At 43.4% G+C, this 25664-nt stretch overlaps 1 protein-coding gene and 1 long non-coding RNA gene across 2 annotated transcripts in view; one reads left to right on the plus strand and one right to left on the minus strand.

The window, feature by feature from the left end:
- Positions 1-4870: 4870 nt before the first annotated feature.
- Positions 4871-8025, minus strand: LOC147216588 (uncharacterized). Its single transcript, XR_015109093.1, has 2 exons — positions 7716-8025; positions 4871-7627 (listed from the first exon to the last, which is right to left on the minus strand). It is a non-coding gene; the product is annotated as an uncharacterized LOC147216588 (long non-coding RNA).
- Positions 8026-9062: 1037 nt separating this feature from the next.
- Positions 9063-25664, plus strand: part of zbtb20 (zinc finger and BTB domain containing 20) — a 30714-nt gene continuing 14112 nt past the window's right edge. The window contains exon 1 of the mRNA XM_086177482.1: positions 9063-9327. The gene's annotated coding sequence lies outside the window, so the exon portion shown is untranslated. The remainder of the gene's footprint in view (positions 9328-25664) is intronic.

Here is a 25664-nt window from a genome sequence, read left to right on the forward strand (position 1 = left end):
GACCACTATGTCCATCCACTGCATTGATACTGTCAACTGCTTTTTTACAAGCTCATCTTTAATCAGTTTCACAAGTCATGCAATATAGAAAAACAATTACCTCGGAGTTGGTGTTTGTTCGCAGACTGTCATTGGCCGAGAGGTGGGGTTCCCCCTGGACCGGCCAATCACGGGGACACATATAGAGACATGCATCGACCCTCTCATTCACATCTAGAGACACATATGTGTGTTTGTACTGTTTATTTGTCTCTCACGTGTAAAGCATCTTAGAGTATCATGAAAAGCACTATAGAAAACCTATGTGTTATTATTAGTATTATTATTATTATTATAGGGACGTAAATACATTATCAATATTGTCATATTGACAAACAACCACCCACACCTCATATGGACATACAGACAAACAACCATTCAGCCTCTCATATATATATAGATGTATTCACAAATATCATATACACATCCGTATATAGATAAATAAACAATACACTCTTTCATTTGCATGTTATATGGAGACATGCAACCATTCACCCACTCATTCACGTCATGCAGACGATCCTGAAGATGACGGACGTAAGGATGAAGCGGCTTGTCGGTGTAAATTTCCCAAGCGAATCAACGAATCCGTCCAGGCTCACAAAGAGCTAACCGTTAGCTGCGCAACTTCAGCCATTTCCCCCCCCCCTCACCCGTCCTCCGCCAAATCAGGCAGATTTCGTTCAATAGAGCTTGTTCTTTTTTCGGTTTTAATTATGCTTGAAAGTGAATGAAAAAATTCAAAAAAAAAAAAAAAAAAAAACAAATTCCACCCACCCCTGAACACGCCGCCAACCGTCGCCCAACTTGTAATGAGTTGTCTAGACTCTCTGAATAATGAAAAGCCCGCCGGTCATTCACTTTGGAATATATTAAAATGGATAAATAGAAACACAAGGACAAGACCTCTGCGTGGACGCGTGCGACAACATTGCAAAACGTGGAGAATGTTGATTGAGTTCGGCGCCACCGAGCGGTTTTAGGTAATGAGTCGCCCTTTTTCTCGTCCGCGGCTTCCGTGCCTGAAAAGAAATGGTTTGCCTCCCGTCTCAAATATCGCATTCTTCTGTCCTTTTCAATGAGCGAATGAATAAACAAGTCAATAATTGTCCGTGGAGGGAAATCATAATGCCGCCCTCTGTTGGTTCTATTTAAAGCCCGGCCTCAGTCCCAAACTATGCTTTTATTTCACCCACCAAGAACATATTTCTGGGCCAAAGCCATCATTTATTTTCCTCGCAAAAATGTCAATATTGGGGGAAAATAAATAAATAAAAAGAAGAAGCGCCTCGGGTCCTTTTCGGCTACTAAAGGTCGAGTTTTGGATGAGGGGATTACAAAGACAGACGTGTGTGTCCCCAAAAGGTAAAGAGTCCGATTTAGATTGCCGCCATTTTTCCTCAGAGCTCGTGGACGTCGCGGGTTTTTTTGTTTTAGCCGTCGGGACGGCGGCGGAGCCGGGCCTTCTCGCTTCCTCCTGCTGGCTCGCCGACACAGATTCCGTCTTTGTCCGTCACATGATCGTGCTCCCCGTCCAGCGCCGGAGCCGCTTCCCTTTTTTCTCTCTTTTTCTTTCTCGTTTTTTTATTTCGCCGGGAGATTCAGCGGGCCGCTTTGAATTCGCCACGTCCGCGAACGCGCGCTCGTATAAATAGCGCCGGCTTCGCACGTTAGCCCTGTGATGTGAGCCGAACAAGTCTGACTTAGTTTGGAAAGATTTGAAAGAGAGGAACCCTTGACCTGGATCTATGTGACAGAATCAAAGAGTGAGAATCCTGAGAATATAAAAGGCTTCACTAGAAAAATCCATTTACATAAAATAAAAATACACGGGTGCAGAGTGGTGGCGCGGGCGGTTAGCGCTTCCGCCTCGCAGCCAGAAGGTTCCTGGTTGGATTCCCATGGAAGGCCTTCCCGTGTGGCGTCTCCACGGGTTCCTCGAGGTTCTCCAGGTTCCTCCCAGGGTGAATCCCGTCTTTCGCCCAATGACAGTAGGGTTACGTCCAACCCGCCTCCCCAAATATCCCACTTGTGAATGAACGGATGAACGAATGAATGGATGAGTGAAAATACATGGATGATGAGACCGGTAAATCCACATGAGATTAATTATTAAATCATTAAATCCACTTGATGTTCGTTGTGAAATTAAACACAATACGGGGGGAAATATAAGCCTTATGATGGTGGGAATAAGTCTAAAGAAATAGAAATAGGCTTAAACTCACTTTGACCCACTTAGTAAAATAAAAATGAGACGAGGCCGGGAGAATAATAAAACATATTTATGATTATCAAAGAGCAAGAGAAAGGCGGAGATATAAAACAGATGAGGAGAAATCTGAAGAAATAAATGATTTAAAATTCAAAATGTAAGGACAACAATGGAGCAGACAAAAAAAAAAAAAAAAAACGTGTGAATAAACTTTAAGCACTGATTTCAAAAGTGGTGGCACGTCTTAAGAAATGATTTCAACTTTGGTTTTGAGAAACGCTCAGATACGCAACGTCTTGCCCAACAACACCACAAGTATCGTCCTCATCTGCTCCTGCGCGTCTTGTGTTGTAATCTTTAGCGCTTCCCCGGAGGTCCGCGTGTCACAAGCCCTTCAGAAAATGTTCTCGGATCTTCTCGGAAATGTGCAGCGGTTGGACTTCCGCGGCAATATAGAATATATAAACGTCCACCCCGATCTACACGGGTCTCTTTAGCACGGCTAAACACGCACGGCTATCTGACAAAGATCGCGTTATTCACTCCGCCGCTGAGGTCGACGTTATAGTATGATTGCTGAATCATGCTTGGCGGACAAAATAGCACAAAATGCGATGATGTGAGTTCAGGGGGGAGGAGTGTTTGGAGGTTGTGTGACACACACACACCCTGTCAGGAGGCATTGTGTCAACGTATGGGCCTTCTTATCTGTGCTGTGCAGATACTGCCCGCTGGAATGTGTAAAAAAACTGTGTCAGATTGCCACTCTGGCGCAGGGCGCGGCCTCTTTGTCTGGTTTAAATGTGCTACAAAGGCATTTCTGAAAGATCCCCCGGCTCATCGTTTCACTCCCTTTAATAGGGATTCTTCGAATCTCGGAGGACAAAGAGCAGAAATGTCGAGGAAAGTTTTTAGTTTTGGCGAAAACTTCAGGTGCGGGATGTTGTAGATCACCTGGAGTGTAATTGTGTGTGTGCAGCCTAGAAGTGATACACACCATCTATTTCCCACGTCTTGACTCATGGATCCGTGCACGCGCGGCCACCGCCAGCCCTGCGCTTGTGAAGCCTCGCTCCGATCTCACCTATAATTTCAGCAGATCTGCGTTGCTCGAGGTAATTGCCGCCTGAGCTCGAACGGTCCTCCAGAAGCCACAGGAATTGGCGAAGTAGACGTTCGCATGAGCGCTGCACGCTAATTAAATTAACCATTCCTTAACCAAGTGATCCTTGAGTTACAAAAAAAAAAAAAAAAAAAAAACTTGGCTACGAAATCAAGTCTTTTACTGTGAAAGGAGAAAAGAGATCAAAGGTCTGAAAAGGTCCTTCAGAGAAGAGTGAAAGAGATATAAACAGAACAGGGATAATCCAATAATTCCTTCTGATAGCCTAGCGGAAATAGTTGCTAAAGCAGGCGATTATGTTGTTTTGCCTTTCAACTATGATTTGTATGAGTGCACAGAAGGGGGCTGGGCAGCAGGGCTACGGAAATAAAATAAACCTTTCAAACTGTGTACGGTGTATAAAGGGAGATCTCTCCTGCAGAGATGGAGGAGAAGAGGAGGGCTTCACAACAAGACTTGAGAATATAGACCCGGCTCCGGGGGGAAAAGAACATCACAATGCAAAGATGCTTTTTTATATAGATATATATGTTTATATATTCAATATATTCACCTTTTCATGATATGTATGCATGCTGGCACATGCATTCATGCATACATACATACATGCATGCATTCATGCATACATGCATACATGTATAAATGCATATATGCATACATACATGCATGCATGGATACATGCATACATTCATAAATATTTCCTCCCGCAGTCCAAAAACATGCAGCGGGAGACCCTTGAAGACCCTAAATTGCCCAGCGTGTTTAGAAGGGGGTGAATGGTTGTGTCTCTCCAGGCTTTTCCCCCACAAGCCATCACTGGACTCAATGCATCTTGTATTTGCAAGTGTTATTTGCAGTTCTTATGTCCTCTATTGTAAGTCGCTTTGGATAAAAGCGTCTGCCAAATGTAATGTAATGTAATGTAATGTAATCCCAGCAACACCTTGCACACAGCGCTGTCATGCGCTGACAGTAACATCTGTAACCGGTCTGGTCATTGTTTTTCTTTTTTTATTATTTTATTTATCCAATTGCTTCCTCTTTGCACTTCCTCGCTCTGCCACATTACTCATGCGGATCATCATTTTATTATTTAAACAGCATCTGCACTCTGAACTTTGTATTTTGCATTGTGTATAATGTTCCTGTCCAGTCTTGTTTACCTACATGTCAGCACGAGGTGTGACTGTCAACCGCAGCCAAATTCCTTGGACGTGTGAACATACTTTATACCTGGTGCAAAGCTGATTGTGATAAAGCTGATTGCGATAAAGCTGATTCTGATATAACGTGTGAATGAGAGCGTGAATGGTTGTGTGTCTCTTTATGTAGCTCTCTGATCAACTGGCGAGCGCAGAATGAGCAATATAGACAATGAAAGAATAAATGCACATATATATACTCATACACACTTATAGATATCAGACATTGCAAACACTATTTTTCATAAAAATATACAATTCTTAGCATTTTGTGGAAGAAAAAAAATCTCATGTATTCATGTTTTTTTTTATTATTCACAATAAATACAGTATCCTGTAATCTAAATTCTGTTATCTAAAATCAGCTAAAAAAAACCAACAAGAAATAACCTTGAGATTTGCAGTAAATCTGAAACAATTGTGGAAATTAGCATATAATTATCAGGAGGACTAGAAAGAAATATTCAAAATGTAAACAAAAATTAACAGCATTAGAAGGATTTCAACACATTGCATTCCCGGTCCATCATACCTTCAGTTTAGTGGAAAGGTAACATATGAGCAAACAGCCTGCACACACACACACACACACACACACACACACACATACAAACACACACACACACGACACATCACCTGCCGCAACTCCCTGAGCTTGCAGCACCTTTAAGGGATGCAAACGAATCCCGAGCAATTTTCGAAAAACCGTCTTCCACTGAAATCCACTCCCCGGCGGTGCGGGGGGGAGGTCGCAAATGTTAACGGCAGACGGATTCTGCGGGTCGAAGGTCGTCGGCAAATACCTGGAGCTTGGCACGACTGACGAAATATCAGAAATACCTTTTGACTACAAAGTATTCCACTTCGACAGCATCCAAAAACGGCAGCACCCGCTGGGGAAATTTAATTTCAAATAGGGATTTAAACAGCGCATTGCAAAAACACTAAGACACTGCAGGGCCCCCCCAAAAAAAATATTCACAGCAAACAGATTTGAAATAGCATTTCTCTTCAGAAATCAAGATTGAAAAAAAAAAAAAATGAAGTAATATTCATGGTGAATTTGTTGAATGTATCAATCAGAAACACATTTTAAAAATAACGCTCCAAAGAACAGCGGTGCGTTGTCGACTCGACGCTCCTAAATATCTCCCTGCGCCGACGGTTTACTGGGATTGAAAGCCACATTTCGGTGTCACTGAAATTGTCTCCCAGTCCACAGAATAATTGGGAAATAAACATAAATTTATGAAAAATAATAGATGGCAGAAAATAAATTTGGTCCTTCAACCAGATTTAATAAAAACAAAAATCTATAATCCATGTGAGGGGGATTTATAGCATCCAGGTGTGACACACACACACACACACACACACACACACACACACACACACACGGCTCAATAAATTGAGAAAGTCATTGAATGTTATTGTCTTCACACACCGGGAGTCACTTGTAATGAATGTCTTAATAAAGCTCATTTGATTAAAAAAAAAAAAAAAAAAAAAAAAACTTAGCGGTGAAGTGTTTAAATGTTGCCGTCCAGAAGTTTTATCCCTCTGGAGAAATTCTAAGTTTTATAGCTTTGCCCCGAAGTGAAGAGTAACCGCCGAACAAATCTCTTCCCAACAGGAATCATCACCTTTTATAATAGCAAATATGCAAATTCCATGGGTGTGTAAGAGTCCAGAGGGCATGGCAACTCACGCCTTCTTGGCATGACGTGTTTGTCCAGAGCAGCCTTTTCTCCCTTCGCTCCGCTCGTTTTTATCGGTGTCACAACCGTCTCCTTTCTTTTATTCCATATCAGACAATTCCCAATTTTAATAGGGTCCATATTCCTGCCTTTTATTTCCCCCCTGATATCAGTTAAATCCCATTTTTAACAGGATCCACATTTTGGTCACGTTCTTCCTTGACTTGAGCAAATCATTTAGGACGCAGTGTCGTTTCTATCTTTCTCCACGGCTATCGTCTAAGTCAATCAGTCTCTATTTTAACCGTCCTTTTCCTGCTTCCATGACCTTTCTGGGACCCCTCCACCTGTGCTTCCACAGCTGGCATTATCTTATTTGTATCTTTTGTGGCTCTCTGCTTCAGGTGTCCGTTTTCTCACGGATTCCAACTTTCCATACATCCGTACTTCCACAGACTTGCGCTTATTTGGCCAGCTGATGGTTTCACACGGCCTTTTCACGCGGATTTATATAAAATAAATTGATACATATCGAGGATAAAATAAAATACAAAAAAAGGTGGTGACACGTAGCCCCGTGGCTGTTCGCGTGTCCGTTTTTTTGAATCATTCTCCCAGGATTCTTGACAGATTTGAACAAATCCAACTGAACCCGGAGTCATGAAGAGGACTCCTCCTCTTCCTCCTCCTCCTCCTCCTCCTGCCCCGCTCGCCTTCCAGCAGATTTCCAAACCATGACAACAGGATGTGTGAATTACGCCGAATAGACGGCAGACGTCGAGGAGGATTATCTATATTTAATAAAGCATCAGATGAGAAACCCGGAGATGATTTGGATCACAGAAAAGAATCCTTGTTCGGTCTCGGCGCTTATAAGTTAGCCACCTTTGATCCAAGAAAGCTCGGGAAAGAAAAAGAAAAAAACAAACAAAAAAAAAACAACATCACAATGCTTTATTTGTTAAGTAGATTTGTCATTTGTGTTGCCACCCCGCTTCTAAATAACGGAGTCTTGTAAGCCTGCTCGGGCCGGGCGTATTATTTGTGCATGACAGAACGGCACAATAAATAAATGTGAATCCAATCCACCTCGTGGGTCTTCCTCACATGGATTTATTTGTCTTAAATTCGGAGCCCTTTTCAAAACAGGCGCGTAAAAAATAAAATTAAAACAAAAAAAAAATAAAACCGGGCCTGTGACAGTGTTCCCATTGTGCCTGCGGTTCATGTAGGTCAAAGCAGTGACGGAAGGGTGTCCTCCGTTGAACCCGCGGCGCCGCGCCGCCCCGGCGGCCTGCAGATGGCGCGGTGCGCCCAGCCTGCAGCCCCGCTGCTCGCAAACAATGATCACCTTCCGAAAAAAAAAAAAAAAAAAAGGGAGATGGCGATTGTCTGGAACGATGACGGCGACGACGACGACGACGACGGCGGCGGCTCACCTCTGCCTCCCCCGCCGTTGCCACCGCCGCGGCTTCAAGGCGGCTTTCCCCCCCCAAAAAAGCGTACAAGTTCTGCTCCGCCGCCGTTGCGCACAGAAGCGCCGGCGGCGGTGGAGGCGACGGCGGGCGGGCTGGTGGAGTGCTAACCTCAGCTGACCTTTTTTCCCCTCTTCCTCTACCTTCTCCCCGTCAAAGCTCGTCCCATGCACACACACACACACACACTCCTCACACACTTGAATCAAACGTGCACAAAACACGAGTTCATTATTCTTATCCGGAGTACAGACAAGCGTATGCACACCTGTCACTGTCTAGACAAGGAAAGGGGGGGCATTAAGGCAGTGTGTGTGTGTGAATGAGTGTGTGTGTGTGTGTGTGTGTGTGTGTGTGTGTGTGTGTGTGTGTAATGGGGGGGGGGGCACATGACCCATTACCGCTTTATATCTACGCCAGCTAGAATATATCTCAAGGCGTTGGATAATGACAAGAAGAAACAAATCAACAACAACAAGAGAGAAAAGGAGGGGGAGAAAAAGCAATCGCTCGACCGGATCTGATTGGCCGGCTGAACCGACACCATTTTTCCCCCCTGCTCGCAAACCCGAGGTCAGCTCGGGACGTTAAAAAATAAATAAATGAGAAAATAGAAATGCGTAGAAAGTAGAAGACACCGCCGACAATCTAGCATGTTGGCGGCGGCGGGGCTGACTGGCGGCGGCTCCGACCAATGGGAGGCCGTGGCGCCGCCGGCTTGCGTGACTGACAGCGGTGGCGACCAATAGAAAGTTCGCACGCGTGATGGACACATAACTGACAATCCGCTGTCCTTGTGATCCGGACAAGGGGGAGGAGGAAGGAGGAGAGAGAGGGGGGGCGGATTCGAGTTCATTCACGTTTGTGGACGCGGATGTTTTAAAACGGTAGGCGTTACGAGGAAGAGAGGGGGGGAAAAATACAAATTTAGTTTAAAAAAAAAAAAACAGCCGTGTTTTTTTTTTTTAACGCGCCCGGTTACTACTGTCATTGTAGCCGCTTTGCTAGCAACAAAAACAAGCTAGCAAGAGGAACACCGTTGCTACTACTACTACGACTACTACTACTACTACTACTAGCTAGCAGCGCTAGCTAGTAGTAGTACTAGCTTTCCCACCCACTCCCGGGGAGCCATAACGGAGCCGCGATTGGGGCACAATGATTTTGACGGATATCTGATCCAACCCAAGACAGTGCGCCGTTCTTCCAATAGCCGCTTTAAGTGAAAAGGCGTGCCCGCCTGCCTGCGCCCCCACCCCCCTCCTCCTCCGCTCCTCCACCCCCCCACAGTACTCGATGTATAGTTAAAAAATGGGAGGGCACATTTGAACCGAGCTGCTCCATGAAGGTAGGCTGCAGCGTGTGTTTATTGATGAGATGAAAAGAAGATGGAAGTGAGAAATGAAAGAAAGTAAAGGAACATATTAAGAGAATTTCTCCAAAAAAAAAAAAAAAGCTTAAAAAAAAAAAAAACGAAACAAACTACACGCTTCGGGGGAAAAAAAACACGAGGGGGATCCGTGGAAACGCTGTCGCCACTTTTGGGTTTTTTTTTTGAAAGAGCTTGGAAGTGGAGGTAAGAAATTGAGAAAAGTAAAGGGGGGAGATGGGGGTCTTTGCAATATCTGTATCGATAATAGATGAGAAACCCACCCACCCTCCCCCCCTCCTCAACCCGGGGGGGATTAAAAGGTGCTCGCTGACTTTAAGGCGACGCGCACGGAATATCTGACTTCCATGTAGTTTTGTGGCGAGCGGTCGTCCGGCTGTGCATGATCGGAAACTTCATTTCTGTCTCTTGTTTTCTTTCTCTTTTTTAACCTCCCACCTTCATACCCCCCTTTCCAGACAGTGAGAATGAAACGCGTCCTTCGTGAGAGTGGGCTCACCGAGGTGGAGGGGGGGTGTTGTTGTTAGTGGTGGTGGTTGTTGTTGTTGCCCCGTATTTTTATTTCTATTTTAAATTAATAGTTATATATTCGAGTAGGATAAAACACACCGCGGTTGGTGACATGACGCAAGTTCCCCATCTGTCAGTGTTCTCTACATGCCCCCTTCAGCCCTGGGCTCCGGGCTTTGCCGGCACTTGAGGAGCAATCCCGCGGCCGAAGTGTGTGTGAGTGTGTGCGAGAGTGTGTGTGTGTGTGTGTGTTCTCCCTCTCAGCCAGCGATGCTCACATTTCACACACTCGCACAGCTCGGAACCGCCGAGGCGGCCGACGTGCGCAACGTCGCCTCCCGGGGGTCAGGTATTTTCAAATCGGGAGGAAACGCGTTTCCTCGTCGCGTTTTTTCCCCTCTCCACGCACGGCCACGCAAACGCGGACCCAGCCGCGGACGCCCGGAGGGCGGACGTGCGGGGAGGCTTGCAACGCAACCGTCTGCTCCCTCCCCCCCTCCCTTTCATTTTTATTTTTATTTTATTAATTCATATTAACACGGCGTGGCGTTACTGGTGTGGGATGCTCAGCTAGAGGAGGTGGAGGAGGGTGGAGGTGGTGGAGGAGGAGGAGGAGGGGGGGGGGGGTCGCTTTTGTATTGTGTTTCCAAAACTAGATCCCTGCTCTGGATTTTTTTTTGGCTCACCGAGAGAATAAAAAAAAAAACCCGTCGAGATCCGCTTTAAATCCGCGGCCCTGCGCCGTGCAGGCAGCCGTGCGCGGTGCCGCGATGTCCGAGGCCGAGGTTGGCCCACATTATGGCGATTAAAGTTGCAAGAGGCGCTTCCTGGAGCAGCCGGAGACCCGGCCGATGAAGTTGCGAGCAGGGCGGCATGAACGGAGCGGCTGCTCCCGGGAAATTCTCAGACGGGGGGGGGGGGGTTGGTGGTGGTGGTGGTGAGGGTTAACATGTCACGTCTTTCAGGGCTCCCATCCGGCCCGTTGCGCGTTGGCGAGCGCGTAAAATGTGCTTGTGGTGGAGGAAACGAACGACAAAAAAGAAGAGGCAGAGTGCGTGATTGTGTGAGGCAGACAGATGTTGTCCCAAAGCCGCGTCTGTGCCAGATAAAGGAATAATACAGTGTGTGTGTGTATGTGTGTGTGTGTGTGTGTGTGTGTGTGTGTGTGTGTGTCATCAGCGCCGGTTACAGTTAGAAAACAATACGGGGCGAGCACGGAGCGCAGCTCCGACGCACAACTTCTGTGGATGCGAGGAGAAGGAGAGTGGAAATATAAGAGCAGAGAATCCAGATGCCCCAGAGCCCACCCGTGTCAGAGGCCGCTGCCGTGGTCACCCCGGCGTGTGTGTGCTGATCACACACACAGCCACACATGTATGTCGGTCAGGGGTTGACATGGCGTGGGGTGTGGAGGGGTGCGGTGTCATCACACCCCCCTCCAGAGCAATGAAGTGAGTGTGTGTGTACTTGCAAGTGTGTGTGTGTGTGTGTGTGTGTGTGTGTGCGCGCGCGAGAGATTCTTTTTTTTTTTTTAATTTTTCTCTCAGCTCAACCCCCAACCAAAAACGAGCTGCAGTCCTATAGGCTTAGTTATGTAATGAATGGCTCGTTTAGTATCTGAATTGACACTTAAAGAGCATCACTTGTGCCTGGTGCTCACAAGCGATGTAGAATTAAAGCCGGGTATAATTAGAAACGCGGAGAGCTTTGTATTGATTGACTGCTATGTGGGTGAGCGGAGTAAAAATGTTCATTGTCCCAAAAAAAAAAAACCAACACAAAAGTATGTTGGATTGAGTCCCTGTAGCATAAACTTAACGCCTGTATTTTTGGACATTTTATTGTGTGATGAATTGGAGGGTGCTCGTCTTGCGTGTGAGTGAGCTCTCACTACAAAACTCTTTTTTTTTGTATCAGCACAGAGCAAGAGAGAGCCATTATGTGACTTGGGGGAGGTGGGGGGCGGGGAGTATCAGGTGCCTAGTTTAATCTCCAGTATTTATATTTATATATTCCACATGTACATTAATATGCACAGCGCTGGAGCCATCGCCATTTGCCGGCTTTCTGTGTCACAGCTAAAACCCACCCATGACTAATGAATATTTAAGAGCATGTCTGCAGACCAAGGAAACTCATTATTATATGACGGAGACCCAGCACAGTAAAACTGTAGACCTACTTAGATGAAGGCGAGGGGTTTTTGTGTGCTCGTGTGAGTGTGCATGTGTGTGTCTGTGAGCGGAGGAGCAGGGGGAGGGGGGTTTAATCCACACCCAGCAATCAATCCCAATTTTCTTTTGGCTTCACTGTTCTTCACCCGTCCTCTGTAGCTTGTCACCCTCCCTTCACATTCTGCAATGTATTATCGACCGACCAACTCGCACAATGTGTGTGTGGCATTCAATTAGGGAATGTTTCGAGCCGATTTGGACACTCCTTCGCACGCTGCACCCACACGAGTATTTGGGTTGTGAAAACGTAAAAAGGATCCCATGCTGTAGTCATGTTAGGAGAGTGTCTTTTGGGTGAGACAAATCCAAAGCGCGTGCACAATCGCACACGCACTCAATCGGCTTGTACTGTACATACACGCAGATGGCGGCACAGTTTTCCCCCCAAATAATTTTTTAAGATGGTAAAGTCGGTGCAGCCGGAAGGGCAAAGGCATTTCTGGTAAGCCTTTATCTCCTCACCAGGCTTTTACCAGGTAACCTTGATACAGAACAACTTGCCTAATTAAATATGTGTTCATGATAATATTCCAGTGTAACTCTCATGCAAATATTGCGGGGCTTTGGTGGCTCCTAGGTTGTGTGTTGAAAGGATGGCAGAGTGTGTAGCACTGCTGGAATCCACCCTTTCCCAACCCCAAAATCGTCCCCTGTTTATTTGACTGCGCATACTCTAATTGTTTTCGTTTTATGTAAAAGAATAAATACAAGCTGGCCAGTTGCGTGTCGGCCACTTTTATCATTGGATATTAATGATGAAAGGATAGAAACGCTGTCTCAGGCGGAAATGTTACAGGCGCAGTAAAATGATATTGTAAAATTTGGGTATATTTTACTTTACTTGAGTCCGTCCTGCCTCCTGCTCTATCCCAGTCGAACATTTTTGGAAGCCATTTTGGGATTGCAGTGAAATCCATCGATATAACGAACCGCCGGACTGTGGATTAGATCCAGAATGTCACAGTGCTTGTTAACTACTTGGCCTTTTTGTCTCCGACCGTGTTTATCCCCCCCGCCCTTTTTTCCTTTCCTTCTTTTTTTCTTTTTCCTGTAAAATACTTGCCAAATGAATACCCCTCCACCACCCCTACCCCGTACCCCCGCCTTTGCCAGGTAGGATCAGTTTTCAGGTGCTCGTTTTAAAGTTAACAATAAGTCGAGAAATATATATTGGCTTTGGAGTCTAATAGACCGGAAGATGTCTTTTTGTTGGAGGAAGAAAAAAAAAGAAAACAAAAAAACTCATCCATTTTCTCACCTGATGTTTATTGCCAAGACTGCTGTTTTGGAGCAAGTGCAGTTGTAACACTCCACTTGAGTCCCCAGTTGCCATGACAACTTAAAAAAATTTCAAATACCCTTAAAGCCGTAGAGAAGAAAATACTAATGATTGTATATTAAACACACCGTGTGCATTTATTGTATTGCAAGTCCTCTTCATCATCCTCGTAATGATGGTATTATGAAATAAGTGACGACCACCTCACTCCCCCTTTACATACGTGGATACAGTATTTGCAAACTGGAAATTAGTAGCTGCCTCATGGCTAACTGGCTCCGATCCTACTTCCCACAAAGCCTCGTTTTCACACATAACATGCTTCTCTACTCAATTTATTATTTTCCTGCTCGTGGGAATACTAATAACACAACTGCAGGATCTACAGAGGTACAATGTAATTAAAGGGAGTTTTCCCCTTTTTCCTTTTTTTTTTTCAACTGTAGCTGCATTATGCAACAAAGAAGTGCTGTTACAATATATCACCATATCCTTCCAGCTATAAGACAAAGTTGGGAAATAATTGGTTATTGTTTAAAGTGGTGATATTTTCGAGAAGGGGATTTCTTTTTTTTTATGATGAAGTTAAAGACTGCAATGAAACAGTTTTTCATTCTTTAGTTTATTTACAACCTTGATTATGCATTCATAAAAAGGAAACTTTCATAACCACCAGGCGACAGTTCACATCGGCCCACCTTGTTTTGTCAATTCATCCAGCACAATTTCCCCTTTAATTTAAAAGAAAACAACAAAAAAACAAGGCACTCTCAGAGGCCGACGATCAAAATGATCATTACAGAACTTAATTTCTCTCATGTCCCCTCGACTTTCAGCTCACGCAGCTCGTACAAAATCGACTGACACAAAACTTTGAGGCATGTTTCTTGGTTTGAAAAGACTTTTGTTTTGGAATCTCTCCTCCCTGCAAGTATCACAGGAATGTGTAATGAAAGCACACATTGAGACTGAATAAGTATTTGTGAATGTGTCATGTTGTTGTCAGGAAGCCTTTGTTCCGATATAAAACTGTATAAAGTCTTGTGAAACACAATAGCCTTAGTTTCAGATGGAGTGTTAAATGTAGCTTTTTTTAGGATTTAGTGTTTTTAAACCGTCAAAATACTGCATAATTGAATGTATAAAGAGCAAAACGCAGTTTTACACATGACAAGGCTTTTATTGATGTTGGTTATATTTTTCTTTAGTGCTGCACCTTAGTGAATAGTTAATGCATATTACATTATACTGTCTATATTTATTCAATAGTCATCCGTGTGTGTGTGAATCATGGATTATTTTTAAGATTTGCTTTGGATTTTGTCAGTGTAATGTACTATTGCTATTCATATATGGGCCTAGTGCTGATGTCACACTCACAAACACACACACACGCACACACACGTATATACCTATATATGTATATTTATATGTATGTAGGTATTTATTTATATATGTACATATATGTTTGTGTGTGTGTATGTGTATATATATATATATATATACATATATATATATATATATATATACATATATATATATGTATATATATATGGTGTATATATGCATGTATGTGTAGTAAATATAGTGCAGGGAGAATCCAGTAGTGGGTGTGACAGCGTCCTCATCATTTTGCTAAATTGTTAACAGATTTGTGTCATTCCTCTTTCTATTTGCAGTGTAGATTTTTCAGGCTTTTGATTAAAAAGTCAGCTGCTTTGGGAAACATGCTCCAAGACCCAGATATCGTTTAACAACTCTATGAGAAGTTGGACTTTTTTTTTTCCCTCTCCTTTTCTTTTTTTTTTTTCCCCCTCTCTCCTTCTTTTTAAAAAAAAAAAAAAAAAAAAAAAAAAAACTCCACAGAGCGCTGTGACAATGCAAGCTCCGGTCCCCTGTAAAGTTTCTCGGTATCTGCACGAAAGAAACAAGCATTCAGAGCTAATTTGTATTCTCGCTCTTTAAACACGCGAGCAGGCCCAGGCATTCAACTGATGTGAAAAATGTATCCTGGATTCTAATTGTGAAGCTGTATGTTTGCCAAGGTGCATGTGTGTCCTCAGTTCACCCTGCTACCCATATGGTTTTCTACAAGTCATGGTGAGATCACTGCCTAGTTGAACAAGAGAACTATCTTAAGAGGGTTTAGAGAAATGAAAAGTCCACAGCAACTTTTTAAAAACTATTATACAGACAGCGTGTTGTGTATTCTCTGCTACCGGCTTGGCTCTGGAAAGACTTTTCAAGCCTTTTGCCAGTAAAAAACACTCCCAGCAGCCAAACTGTGCGGAGTCTCACTCCAGGTACATCGGTATGCAGTGTGCAAATTGTAAACTTAGGGTGAATTATTTACACAATAGTATTTGTGCTGCTCTTCTTTCTTTTTTTGTAATTTTTTTTTCTTAGAATGAGGACGATAAGAACAAAACTGAATGTTCCACTGAATGTAAAACTGTATTTTCTTTTTCTTCTCTCCTTTTTACTGAGCTCATGCAGGAAAACACGCTGACATTTTCTGTTTTAGGAAAGAAATTATTTAATGTTGAATATTTAGATTTTTTTTTTTTTTCCTCTGTTTGAATTAGGATTATTACCGGTAAATGCTCCGGTATTGGCCTCGATAAATACAGATGGTGAAATGAATTTAAGTCAGTAGTTTTGCAATTATTATCAGCTTGGCTTGCTGCCCAGTTTTTTTTTAAATAAACTGAAAAGTCAATGGTTTATTGTCTTTGACTGTTATGGCAGTTTCAACACGTGACACAGTATGAGCATGTGTAACGTGTAGCGCTGTAAGATACACTGCTTTTTGGTGATGTTGTTTAATCTGCGTTTTAATTTCAGTTTTAATTTTAATTTCAGTGCCTCAAACACACAGGGTGTTTTGCAGCTGCAATTGTGCACTGGAATTATAATACCAAATAATATTGCTTGCTGAATCAGATGAAGTAAAATTAATATTGTAATTTATAATTCCAAGGTGGGTATTTTGCATTCATTTGACAAAAGGAAGTAAAATATGCACCTGAGTCCAACCTGGCACTTCCAGCTGTGACCCATTTTATTTTTCTTAGATCTTACAATGAAAGGCTTCGTTACAGATGCTCAGTAAATAACAATATATTTTTTTATGTGTCAGCTAACTGACATTAATATGATTTTATATGTAAGATCTCATTTTTGGCCAGATTAATTTTTTTCCCCTGCTTTTTAATATAAATAATTTATTCATCAATTATTTCTGCAGGTACTAGACAAAGCTGACATGGCCTTGATGGTCTGATTCCCCCCCCCCCCCCTAATTCTTATTTTTTAAAAACCCGTGAAATGTATTCCAAAACAATTGCAGTCACTCTGGCTTGGCAAAACCAAAACTAACCTCCCCATTTATTTACCGCTGAACAGGTTGCACACGCTTGTTCGGTCACACGGCTTGTCAGTGTTGAATCAACTTGAACCCGTCAAGGATGTAAAATGTGTGTGTGTGTGGGGGGGGGTGGGGTGGGGGTGGGGGGATTGCTGTTGCTAAAACAAAGACGTTTAATTCAATAATTGTCCCCCTTTGTCCCGTGGAGGGCTCACTCCTGAACATCCCAACATGCATTTAAGGCAGGACAGGGCAACACCCTGGGCAAGTCACTTGACTAACACTCGGGTAGAAACACAGTCTTTGAAGTGACAGGAGCTAGTCATTAAGGTATAATTTTAGTTTTTACTTGACATTAACCCAATATGGCCCATAGTTCTGCTTTTAAATGGGAGTTTTTGTTTCTTTTGTGGAATTGCACTGTGATTTTGCATGAGCTCAGGCCTGAGGGAAATGTTGAATTGGGATAAATTCTGGAAGAAACCTTATTTCCTGTGCTTTTCAGGTATTGGGAATTGGCAAGGATTGTTTTTCTAAAAACATGAAATATCATAAATATTCAAAAATCATTTTTCTATCGAATACTTAAAAAAAATGGTGATGCTCTGGTACATTTTGCGACTTTGGGTTAAAGTGGCATTATTTATTTATTTGTTTATTTTGTTTTTGCCTTAACGGACGAGATGACTTGTTTGGGTCTTTGTTGCTCAAATATGGCTGAAAAAATCGAATTAAGCAAAGAAATTGGCTCCATCCTTTTGGCCTTTTCATGGCAACACAAATGACGTGGGAAGGAAGGCCCTGCTGAAACTCTCATAACCACACGGCATGATTTTTTTTTTCTAACAATGTCACCAGAATTATGCTGATGGGCTCGGCCTCCGCTCCGGGCACTCATGAGCCGTAGATTGTTACCATCCAAAATAATCATTCAGCCACATCCAAACACGACACACTGGCCAGCAATTTGTGTGCATTTGCAAGGCCAAGAGGCCAGATGATTATCATAAGCAGAGCTGATGGGCGATCATGAGGTGAATCTGTAGTGACTCAGTTCAGCGACAACCACCCAGGCCCAGGCCAACGTTCATTATTTGGCAGTCGACTCCCTAAAGTGATGGCGGAAGGACAATATCTTGTGAAATTGCCGGTGTCAACAGCATCTCCGCGCAACAAAGATGGCAGCCAAGAAAGGTAATGGAAAGAAAAGGTGTATTTTTCAATACGCTCAGGTCTCTGCAGCTTCACTTAATTTGTCGGGAAGTAAAAGGAAGTACACAATGATACCCGAATTGCTAGGTAATATGTAACTAATCTTCCCGTCAATTTCCTCATTTATAGACGGTAGCAGGAGTAGCAATATTGCCGTCTGCCTCTGAAAACAAATGGGATGGCCTAGAGATTGAGAAATTTAAAAGATATCTAGGTATACAATTTGGCTGATGCGTCTGTTCGTTTGCCTTCCGATGGCGGCGGCTTCCAGGTGTAACGTACAAGTCGAGCGCGTGGCCACGGAAACAAGTTGGTGAGTTTTCAACCGCACAAATAACCCATCTAATGGGCTCAATGTGATGCGCAGTTATAGTTACTGAAGGCTCGGTCGGCGGCCGATGGACCACCGGCATCAGAACAGCGGTCTTTGCTGAAGGACGGGAAGGTCGCGTGACACGACGTCCTCATTCGATGAAACCGAGAGCGTAACGCTCGGCGAGACACGAAACAAATGAAGAACACACATCAGCGTCATTAGACAGCCACTGCACAGCTTTAATAAATGCTGCATCTCAAGAATCTTTTTTTTTTCTTTATTTATTCCAGGGACTAATTGTTTTACTTCATTTTTGTGAATTTTAATTTTCTGTTTTATCAGTGGGCTGCAGTGGCACTGAGTGACTTTCGAAAAAAATGATTGTGACAAGAGAGGACAGCCTGTTCAGTAAATCAATGTTCAATATTAGGAAAAAAGGGAGCAATGAGGCAGTTGTTATTTTTTGTTTGTTTTGTTTTTTTATTAATTTTCTCCCAAAAATCTAGCAGGCCGTGATCTGAGAAAGGGAGGTGTGCGCCGCGCAGATACACCTTCACACCCCTGCGGATGAAACCGATCCGAAAACCCTGTCTCGCGCCGCAAAGCGCGTCTAACTAAAAATAAGAAAGGAGTGACAGAAGAATCCTCTTGAACAATAGCTGTGTCTTTTATATGACAGTTCTCTGTCTCCGATGCAGGTGTCACATGATCACACGCTGGATGAGGGGTGTGTTGCCGATAAGAAATTCTTAAGGAGTTACATGTAACAAATGGGCTTGACAATAGATCACTGCTACCGTGTGTCAGTTTTTCCTGCCGGTGTTGGTGAAGCGATAAAGGCACAGATGGTTTTCTCCAGCGTGTTTTCTCAAAGTGTTTCCAGATATTGCTGCCTGACCGGCCCGGCGTTTGTGCGTGTGTGTGTGTGTGTGTGTTTTTTTTCTTTTTGTGAGCCGATACCGATACGGGTATTTGGATTTAATAAATTCCAACATGGAGGACGTTTTAGATTCATCACACTAAAGCTAATTCCAACATCGACAGGCGCTACAGTCGAAGAGACTGAACGCTCCGCAGCTGCAGCGAGTGTAATTTGATTTAATTTTAATCTAATGTCAGGAAGATATCAGGCTCAACATCAGACACAAGATACTTTTTGTTGTTTTTTTTTTTTAATTTTATTTTAATTATTTATTTATTTGCCTAAATTCTAAATTTAAAAAGGCTGACCTTAAAGCCAAACATTGGACTGAAAACAAACAAAATATCAAAACGCCGACATCAAATGACGTAGAAAGTTTAAGGTGAGATGTTTGGTCGCGCGGAAGCGCCGGGCTTTGTTGAGCTGAGGCCACAACTTAAATACAACACAATATCAATGTCCGCCGTCGTCCGTGATGTCACAACGTATGCGCCACCAAATATTAACTTCTAAACAATGCCGGTGTCCAGCTACAAGCCACCGATCAAATCTTTGAAAGTAAATATTGATCCGGACATATCTGTGAAAAACTGATACGGCCGATAAAGTGGCACATCGGTCTGGGCTCTACTGACACCACTATCAGAAATAATAGTTTTGCAAGGTTATTTTGTTCTGTTTTATCTGAATGGATTACTGACCCTGTTTTTCACGGGACGGATGGCTTATCTGCACGTGCACGGTGTCACCCTCCATGCTGGAACATTTCAGTCAGCTGAAATTCCTACAGAAGCACTGAGGTTGTTTTTGTGCGGGGAAATTATTCTAATCTCATTCGGTAGCCATGTGCTGTATTTAAATCAAATTGTACAGTCATCGTATGGTCATCATATGGAGCAGCGCTGGGATTAAACCAAATCATATCGCCAGATTGAATCCCGTGGTCATGAACCGGGCAGGTTACTGTACGGAGAACCTGCGAGTGACAAAAGATGGAGGAACAAGTGAAAATATTTGTTGAATAATGATGGAAATGGAAAACCGTCTTAAGGCCGGAGAAAAGCCCTCCGGTGGTAAACAACAGCAGAGCCAGACTGATTTACGCTCTTTGGTTCGGCCGATATTACGGGCTGCTGCTTTTCCAAAGATATATCGGCCCGTGTTGGCCTGTATTAAAACTTGACAGATTGGTATTTTTCATTTGAAGTATCCGTTGCGCGCTCACTCCCTGCAGGCACGCAGTCATACCAGCGCTGTGCCGAAGATGGTATTCGCTGGAACTGATGTTGATATTGTGTTGTTTCCAAGTTGCATTACGTACTGACACAAACACACAGCATGACATTTTAACATATTTTGAAAATGTCTGTTCCTGGTTTAAAGTCCAACATGGAACCTGATTTCATTTCCATGTAAAACACTACAGCCTCCTGCTTTCTCGCCGTGATTTGGCATCTCTCTGATGTCGAAGTATTTTATTTTGCGATAAATTGGTCTGTTTTTTTTGGAGCTGACTAAACATGGTCATGTGTTGAAATTAGCTTTAGTGCGACAACCTAAACAGACAAGCACTGGAATCTCAGTACATCTTCCTGTTTCTAAAAATGAGTACTTTCTTGACATTGCTTCAGTTGCGTTTTGACCCAACTCAGGATGACATGTATTTGATTATGAACAAAAGCTGTACTGCCTCAAACTAGTGTTGTGCTAGTTCTGTCTTTTATTTTGAAATGTCAAAATAAGAGCGTCAAACATCCAACAAGACCCAGTTTTCTCCCCACATCATTGTGCAGCTATTCATATTGATAACATTTTAATCCCCTCAAATTCCAAGATAGCATCTAGTAGTCTTTTGTTTAGGTTTCTTGTTAGGTTCTAATTTATTGTGAAATTCAGGGGGCTGGCTTTCCTAAGATGTTAGTCTTGCAACACACTATGGATTAAATTTCCTGCTACGGTCAAATCGCAGCTGTGCTCTGGCAGATTAACAGAAAAACGTTAATTTTTTTTCTTCCCCATTTATGCTGATTTGTGTTTCGGCATTAGCGCAGCATGCCGTTGGATTGATCCGTTGATTGATTGCTGCTGTTTGACCTTTTTTTTTTTTTTTTTTTTTCCTCTGAACATATAAGGACAATACAAATGACGAAATCCAGAAAATAATAACAAGAGAAATAGATGTAGACCCAGTAGCATGCCCGAAATGGACCCGTGTGTGTGTGTGTGTGTGTGTGTGTGTGTGTGTGTGTGTGTGTGTGTGTGTGTGTGTGTGTGTGTGTGTGTGTGTGTGTGTGTGTGTGTCTCGCCCGTCCGTGCCCTTCATCCTCCACGTTAAAGTCATCCAGTGTTGAATAGCTTTGCTCGCCTCCTGGTCGCAGGGAGTGGTCAGTCGCGTTGCAGACTGTAACTCTGTTTTGTCAGCATGGCACTGCGAATGAGTCATATGTCAAAAGAGCTCATGGAATATACACAATCTATATTTACTACACACCAACGTGCCATACTATAACTGTGCGAATCCCCCCACTCAAAATAAGCAGAGTATATTTGTATGAGGCAATCGGGATACCTCATGGGTGGACCCCGGGAGATCTAAGAAAAAGACATGTGGAAGAGGTTGTTATTTTACCTGAACAATGACTCAGTTTTATGTCAGCTGAAGGGCATGTGTGTTGCAGTTGCCGTAGCTACAGGCCCAAGAAATATGTGACTTCAAAAAACTTTTTTTTTTTTTTTTTTTTTTTTTAAGCCATGTCTCTTTTCAAATCTTCAGCTTAGGTGTGGCCAGAACCGAAAGCCGTATTTTATCTTTTTGACGAGCGAGTATCCGAGCGGGTGGGATCCTGGGAGAGGGTCCCGATTGTTGACCCCGGAAATACAGGGCGACGATCGAAGAGTGTCGGGTCAAGCCGAACTGCTCAAAGCACCCTTGTGCATGTGCGAAAGTTCAGCCATGCAGCTGCTGCTAAAACACATGGTGCAGACCTCCAGGCTGCTCCTGTTCACTGATAGGTGTTTTTGTGTTGTTGCTGGAAATTTTGTCATATTTTTTTGCACGCCGACCTACATTGCGAATCGCTATTTCACACCCTCGCTGTCCTCAGCTATCCACTTTTTCCACGCGCAGTTTAGTTCTATTTTACTCTCATTGAGGGTTTATTCATTCCATACGTGCACCTCCAAATATCGAAGGTTTCCTTTGGGGTTTCGGGGGCTCAGCCTGTCGCCGAGAGAAGCGCGGCCACGGAAAAGAGCAGGTGGTTACGCGGCCCTCGGCGTCAATGTGAGGTCGGAGAATGCACGGATGAATGAAACATATAGAGTTGGCAGAGGTTCGCCATACAGGGAGGCAACTCCAGCCACCACCGGAGGCATTTCAACACATAGTCATTTAAACTCCATTTGGTTCTCACACACACACACACACACACACACACACACACACACACACACATGCTTTGTGAGGTTGTTCATTCTATTGTGTACTTTTCCTCTTTGTATTTTACCTAAAGAGCGTAAATACGTGTGTGTGCGTGCGTGCGTGTGTGTGTGTGTGTGTGTGTGTGTGAATTTAGAGAGCTTCCTCTTAGCCCTGACACAAGGGTTCTTCACTTTTTGTTATTTTTATGTATTTATTTATCTATTTCCTTCCAGAGAGCTGTGCATTATGTGTGATTTAGGCCGAGTTGGAAAACAGCAGACCTCCCTCCACCCTCTTCCCCCCCCGTGACAATGAAATGAAATCACTTGAATTTGGCTGAGGGTGGATGAAAAAATTTTCAGCCTACAAGCCACACTGGCAGGTTAGGACTAGTGTGTGCTTTTTACAGAGCTATTTTTTATGTTCCCCTGACAGATGGCATCTTACCAACTCACCCAAGCAGTTAGAGCCTGACCGATATTGGATGTTTGTAGCAGATAGCGATTATGGAGAGTCAAGATTTCTCCAATAAATCAATATTTATGATTTGTTTACCAAGTCTATAAGTAACGTCAGTTCCAGGAATTTAAAGAATTAAAAGTGCAAGTATGCATGATGCAGTTTTGGTCTAACCTATCAAATATGTTATATGTTACTTGGTACTTTGACGAACCTGAACAGCATTTAGAAGTTGTCGTTCTGGGGCTGAATCAGAACCCGATACTGCCGGGTTGGGTTACGATCAGCTGCACCTCGTGTTAATTTAACATCCAGACGACGGCGGTCTTATACGAGAGAGACGCCGTTCCATTTAGGATGCAAATAACATACGTTGAAATGTCAAGTTGAGACTTTGGACCCGGTTTGGTTGGTCAATGGCACTTTTACTGAACCTAATATGAGCGTCTCTATAACGTGGCCGTCCAGCTGGGCTCCTGCAGAAACTGTGGCGACAAACCCGCCGGGTATTTTAAGGTTTCATTATCGATCCGGAAAAGATTTCCTATTGGCCGCCGTGGAAGCAGCAATCACAGGCCGGCCCCGGCTGATAATATCGGCTGACAGATAAATCAGTCGGGCTCTACCAATGTCTGCGTCTGAATATTGTATATCTTGTTTGAATTCTTAGCGTGTCGTTGCAAGCTACCGGGCCAGTTAAAACATGACAGTGACAGGTAAGAAATTGGAGCGGATGGTAGATTTTGGAATCCATCAGTCAGACTTAATTTCCAATCTTGATTATGGATGTTATTTTATGGCATGGCGGGCTATTCCGTATGATGATAATGCAAAAAAAAAAAGGAAATGTTGTGCATATTGCGTGTGAGGAGGTGAGAATTTTACAACAGCTCTATAAGCTTTGCATATGAAACTTCACATATGGCTGGCGTGAGCTGTTTTATTTTTTATCCCCCCCCCCCTGCTTCCTGAAATATTTCTCAATGCAGCACCTGTGAGAGCGCGTTTTCATTCTGCTCTCCGCTGACAAACATGGCGCGCATTGAACCCAAAACACATGCAAATGCCATTCTTTAAGAAAACACGCGTTCGTTAGCGGAGCGACGCCGTTGTCGGCTGCGGCGCTTCTTTGTTCTAGTATATCTCTCAAGGACACGATGTCAGACGGCTTTCTTTGAAGATGGAAAGGTGTTACAAACTCCTCTGTTCTATACAGTCCACTTGTGGCTTGCTTTAAAAGAACTTGAATAGACACGCGCGCACGTGCAACTTTGGTCGTTTCTGCCAGGCAGAATAAATTCACCGCTCCCTTCGTGTAGTAGACAAAGAGGTCCTATATGAGCATCTATATAGGTTCATGAAGATCTCTTAACGCCCTGCCGGGTCCCTTTTTGGAGGGGCGAAATGTCCTTGACGTGTAGTAGCTGTAAAGAGGCGTTTGCTGTGGACACTTGTGCCTACATGATAACTCTTGAATTTAGCATTATCTGCTTCGGGGGTTAGAGGTGTTTTGGAGACGATCACATGAGTAGTCAGATGGTTCTTTCTGGTCAAATGCTCATTAACAAAAGCACAGCGTTTTGCCAATTCCGAGAATTTCATGAGAGCGAGCGTCCCTTCTGTCACCGAAGTGAGGCAAGGCCGGCAGCGGGCTTCGGAAAATACAGTGTTAAACGTTTACTGGCAGCGCTGTTTCGTGAATTCCTTGTAACTTGAATAAAATACATATACTCCGTGTAGATTTTTCCTCCCATCTGTAACTGGACAATAGAGCCGGGTAACGGGTGGTGGTGGGTGTTGTTTTGTTTTTACAAAAAAAAAAAAAAAAAAATGACAAAGTTGAACAAGCTGTCCTGTCAAAAAAAAAAAAAAAAAAAAACAACCACCCTGTTAGACCGTCCTGTACTTGTGCACTGCTATCGCCCTCTTTATTGTTATTTGTTCACTTGAGGAATTTCAGCGCCTATGTGAACACATTAATCTTCTTATTTTTCTTTTTTGGACTGTAAAGTTGTGACGTTTCTTTACGGGAACAGTTAAGGGGCCTGAGTAATCCGCTAAGCGTTTCAGATAGCGGAGGACGCACCGAGAGGCATGAATCTTAACTCGCAGCGATGCCGGTCCTACACTTGAATCGTTTCACGACCGTTTGACTGAATTGGGAAAAAAAAAAAAAAAAACAGTTACTCTGAATTCCGGCGATTTTACTTTTTCGGTTTATCGTCCCGCAAAGGAAGGCTCGCCTGTCCGAGGTCGCGTTCGCGGAAGAGCCGTCCGTTTTCCGAGCTCGGGATCCGTGTCGGGATGGCCTCTTGCTTCAAGCCCGGTTCAGACATGTTTCAATTATCATTAGACATTCAGACGCATTTCAGAGGCATTTTCTTGGTGATGATATGTTCACTCTCAGCCAGGAATATTTCACAGTGAGCGCAAATCTTGGCTCGACTATTTAACAGCCTACGTGTGCTTGTCGAAGATTCCCAACAACTCCCATGCAGGCATTAGACGGCTTACCTGTTAATTGCCTCGCAATGTTATAGAAGTTGTAATGAGAGGCACAACACTGTAAATTTGATTGAACCAGGGAACAGATTATTGTTGGCAAAGGATGAATATTCACTTACCCAAAAGAATAATTTCTGTTTGTGCCGATCACAGGGAGCCAAGCCACGACGGATATACCTGGGGTTTTCTTTTTTTTTTTTTTTTTCTTTACTTTTTAAAAAATTTTTTATTTTATTTTTTTCCTAGAGAAGTTTTCGAGTTCCATCGACTTGACGGCACTCGCTCGTCAATTTGATTC

This window comes from Fistularia commersonii, chromosome 29 (assembly GCF_037954325.1).
Source record: "Fistularia commersonii isolate RoL2024-O1a breed Wild chromosome 29, RoL_Fcom_v1.0, whole genome shotgun sequence".
In the NCBI taxonomy this organism is placed as follows: domain Eukaryota; kingdom Metazoa; phylum Chordata; class Actinopteri; order Syngnathiformes; family Fistulariidae; genus Fistularia; species Fistularia commersonii.